Source organism: Babylonia areolata, chromosome 30 (genome assembly GCF_041734735.1).
Source record: "Babylonia areolata isolate BAREFJ2019XMU chromosome 30, ASM4173473v1, whole genome shotgun sequence".
NCBI lineage: Eukaryota > Metazoa > Mollusca > Gastropoda > Neogastropoda > Buccinidae > Babylonia > Babylonia areolata.
The window spans coordinates 2172183-2177182 of NC_134905.1; the positions used below are offsets into that span (position 1 = coordinate 2172183).

Sequence of the window (5000 nt, forward strand, 5' to 3'; positions counted from 1 at the left end):
CAGCAGACATCATGACACACACATACTACACACAAACAACACAACAGACTACACAGAAACAACACACATCATGACACACAGAAACTACACACAAAAAACACAACACACATCTTCACACACACACACACACACACACACACACACACACTACACACACACACACACACACACACACACACACAGACTACACACAAACAACACAGCAATCATCATGACACACACAGACCACATACATATGACACACGGAAATATGCAGCCAGAGATTTTTTTGATTTTTTAAAAATTTAATTATATTTTTTTAATCAGCCAATTCCGACATCAGGAAGGGAGGTAACAATGTGACAGCCAAAATAACAACAGGATTGGGTTTTGATTAATGAGGGGAGATAATAATGTGACAGCCGGGATAACCACGGGATTGGTTTTGTGCTAATGAAGGGAGGTAACAAGCCGGCGTCGCTGCAGACTTCACAAACGGATCAGCTCGGATAAAACTGTCTGAAGAGAAGACTTCTTCTTCTTCTTCTGCGTTCACTCGTATGCACACGAGTGGGGTTTTACGTGTATGACCGTTTTTACCCCACCATGTAGGCAGCCATACTCCGTTTTCGGGGGTGTGCATGCTGGGTATGTTCTTGTTTCCATAACCCACCAAACGCTGACATGGATTACAGGATCTTTAACGTGCGTATTTGATCTTCTGCTTGCATATACACACGAAGGGGGTTCAGGCACTAAGCAGGTCTGCACATATGTTGACCTGGGAGATCGTAAAAATCTCCACCCTTTACCCACCAGGCGCCGTCACCGTGATTCGAACCCGGGACCCTCAGATTGACAGTCCAACGCTTTAACCACTCGGCTATTGCGCCCGTCATGAAGAGAAGACGTGTCTCTTCATTATCACCGGTTCGAATCTGGAAGGTGGTAGAATGGTGAAGACTCTCGTCTGCCAATACTAGGTCCGTGAGGGTGTGTGAGTTCGAATCCCGCTCTCGCCCTTTCTCCCAAGTTTGACTAGAAAACGGAACAGAGCGTCTGGTCATTCGGCAGCACGCACTTGGCGCACTGAAATAGAACCCATGGCAAGGAGAGTATTGTCCTCTGGCAAAAAAAAAATCTGTAGAAAAATACCATTCCGATGGGAACACAAAAATGAAATATGCATTCACTCAAGGCCCATGCACTCAAGGTGTCAAGATAATGACAGAGACAATGACAGAGAAGGTGTCGAGAAAATGACAGAGAAGGTGTCGAGAAAATGACAAAGAAGGTGTCGAGATAATGGCAGAGAAGGTGTCGAGATAATGACAAAGAAGGTGTCGAGATAATGACAGAGACAATGACAGAGAAGGTGTCGAGATAATGACAGAGACAATGACAGAGAAGGTGTCGAGATAATGACAGAGAAGGTGTCGAGATAATGACAGAGACAATGACAGAGAAGGTGTCGAGAAAATGACAGAGAAGGTGTCGAGAAAATGACAGAGAAGGCGTCGGGAAAATGACAGAGAAGGTGTCGAGAAAATGACAGAGAAGGCGTCGAGAAAATGACAGAGAAGGTGTCGAGAAAATGACAGAGAAAATGACAGAGAAGGTGTCGAGAAAATGACAGAGAAAATGACAGAGAAGGCGTCGAGAAAATGACAGAGAAAATGACAGAGAAGGTGTCGAGAAAATGACAGAGAAAATGACAGAGAAGGTGTCGAGAAAATGACAGAGAAGGTGTCGAGATAATGACAGAGAAAATGACAGAGAAGGTGTCGAGAAAATGACAGAGAAGGTGTCGAGAAAATGACAGAGAAAATGACAGAGAAAAGGACAGAGAAGGTGTCTCGATAAAATGACAGAGAAGGTGTCGATAAAATGACAGAGAAAATGACAGAGAAGGTGTCGAGAAAATGACAGAGAAGGTGTCGAGAAAATGACAGAGAAAATGACAGAGAAAAGGACAGAGAAGGTGTCTCGATAAAATGACAGAGAAGGTGTCGAGAAAATGACAGAGAAAATGACAGAGAAGGTGTCGAGAAAATGACAGAGAAGGTGTCGAGAAAATGACAGAGAAAATGACAGAGAAGGTGTCGAGAAAATGACAGAGAAAATGACAGAGAAGGTGTCGAGGAAATGACAGAGAAGGTGTCGAGAAAATGACAGAGAAAATGACAGAGAAGGTGTCGAGAAAATGACAGAGCAGGTGTCGAGAAAATGACAGAGACAATGACAGAGAAGGTGTCGAGAAAATGACAGAGAAAATGACAGAGAAGGTGTCGAGATAATGACAGAGAAGGTGTCTCGAGAAAATGACAGAGAAGGTGTCGTGAAAATGACAGCGAAAATGACAGAGAAGGTGTCGAGAAAATGACAGAGAAAATGACAGAGAAGGTGTCGATAAAATGACAGAGAAGGTGTCGAAAAAATGACAGAGAAGGTGTCGTGAAAATGACAGAGATAATGACAGAGAATGTGTCGAGAAAATGACAGAGAAGGCGTCGAGAAAATGACAGAGAAGGTGTCGAGAAAATGACAGAGAAAATGACAGAGAAGGCGTCGAGAAAATGACAGAGAAGGTGTCGAGAAAATGACAGAGAAGGTGTCGAGAAAATGACAGAGAAGGTGTCGAGAAAATGACAGAGAAGGTGTCGAGAAAATGACAGAGAAGGTGTCGAGAAAATGACAGAGAAAATGGCAGAGAAGGCGTCGAGAAAATGACAGAGAAGGTGTCGAGAAAATGACAGAGAAAATGACAGAGAAGGTGTCGAGAAAATGACAGAGAAAAGGACAGAGAAGGTGTCTCGATAAAATGACAGAGAAGGTGTCGAGAAAATGACAGAGAAGGTGTCGAGAAAATGACAGAGAAGGTGTCGAGAAAATGACAGAGAAAATGACAGAGAAGGTGTCGAGAAAATGACAGAGAAGGTGTCGAGAAAATGACAGAGAGAATGACAGAGAAGGTGTCGAGAAAATGACAGAGAAGGTGTCGATAAATGACAGAGAAGGTGTCGATAAAATGACAGCGAAAATGACAGAGAAGGTGTCGCTTTTCCGGCTAAACATATCACCTTTTTCATTTGTCAACAATACCAGCGCCTTTCTAGCTAAACATATCACCTTTTTCATTTGTCAACAATACCAGCGCCTTTCTAGCTAAACATATCACCTTTTTCATTTGTCAACAATAAAAGCACTTTTCCAGCTAAACATAATCACCTATTCATTTGTCAACAATACCAGCGCCTTTCTAGCTAAACATAACCACCTTTTTCATTTGTCAACAATCAAAGCACTTTTCCAGCTAAACATAATCACCTATTCATTTGTCAACAATACCAGCGCCTTTCTAGCTAAACATAGCCACCTTTTTCATTTGTCAACAATCAAAGCACTTTTCCAGCTAAACATAATCACCTATTCATTTGTCAACAATACCAGCGCCTTTCTAGCTAAACATAGCCACCTTTTTCATTTGTCAACAATCAAAGCACTTTTCCAGCTAAACATAATCACCTATTCATTTGTCAACAATACCAGCGCTTTTCTAGCTAAACATAGAAATCTTTTTCATTTGTCAACAATCAAAGCGCTTTTCTTGCTAAACATAGCCACCTTTTTCATTTGTCAACAATTACAGCGCTTTTCTTGCTAAACAAAGCTACCTTTTTCATTTGTCAACAATCAAAGTGCCTTTCCAATGTAAACATAACCACCTTTTTCATTTGTCAACAATAACAGCGCTTTTCTGGCTAAATATAACCACCTTTTTCATTTGTCAACAATAACAGCGCTTTTCTGGCTAAATATAACCACCTTTTCATTTGTCAACAGTAACAGCGCTTTTCTTGCTAAAAAAAAAAAAGACTACCTTTTCATTTGTCAACAAACAAAGCGCCTTTATAAACATAACCACTTTTTTCATTTGTCAACAATCAAAGCGCTTTTCCGGCTAAACACATGATAAACACCTGTTTATTTGTCAACAATGACAGCGCTTTTCTGGCTAAACATAACCATCGTTTACATTTGCCAACAGTGACAGCGCCTTTCTAAACATAACCATCTTTTCATTTGTCAACAACTATCAAAGGGCTTTTCCAGCTGAACATAACTACCTTTTCATTTTGTCAACAATCACGTTTACAGCGCCTCTTTGGCTAAACATAACCATCGTTTTCATTTGTCAACAATTACAGCGCTTTTCTTGCTAAACATAGCCACCTTTTTCATTTGTCAACAATCAAAAAGCCTTTCCAATGTAAACATAACCACCTTTTTCATTTGTTAACAAGAACAGCGTTTTTCTTGCTACAAACATAACTGCCTTTTCATTTGACAACTTCTTCTTCTTCTTCTGCGTTCGTGGGCTGCACCTCCCACATTCACTCGCATGTACACGAGTGGGCTTTACGTGCATGACCGTTTTTACCACGCCATGTAGGCAGCCATACTCCCCTTTCGGGGGTGTGCATGCTGGGTATGTTCTTGTTTCCATAACCCACCGAACGCTGACATGGATTACAGGATCTTTAACGTGCGTATTTGATCTTCTGCTTGCATATACACACGAAGGGGGTTTCAGGCTCTAGCAGGTCTGCACATATGTTGACCTGGGAGATCGTAAAAATCTCCACCCTTCACCCACCAGACGCCGTCACCGTGATTCGAACCCGGGACCCTCAGATTGACAGTCCAACGCTTTAACCACTCGGCTATTGCGCCCGTCATTTGACCACAACTGAGTGCCTTTCCAGCGAAACATAAGCGCCTTCTTCATTCAAGTTTGTCAACAATCAAAGCGCTTTTCCGGCCAAACACGCGATAAACACCTGTTCACTGATTTGTCAACAATAACAGCGCTTTTCTGGCTAAACATAGAGTTTGTCAACAGTGACAGCGTCTTTCTAAACATAACCACCTTTTCATTTGCCAACAATCACACTCACAGCGTCTTTCCGGCTAAACATTACCATCCTTTCATTTCACAACAACTACAAGAAAAAAACCAG

The 5000-nt window shown here is 41.8% G+C and overlaps 1 protein-coding gene across 1 annotated transcript in view; it reads right to left on the minus strand.

Annotated features, from left to right (window-relative positions):
- LOC143275207 (uncharacterized) overlaps positions 1-5000 on the minus strand; it is a 29394-nt gene that overhangs the window by 24015 nt on the left and 379 nt on the right. The gene's annotated exons all lie outside the window — the stretch shown is intronic.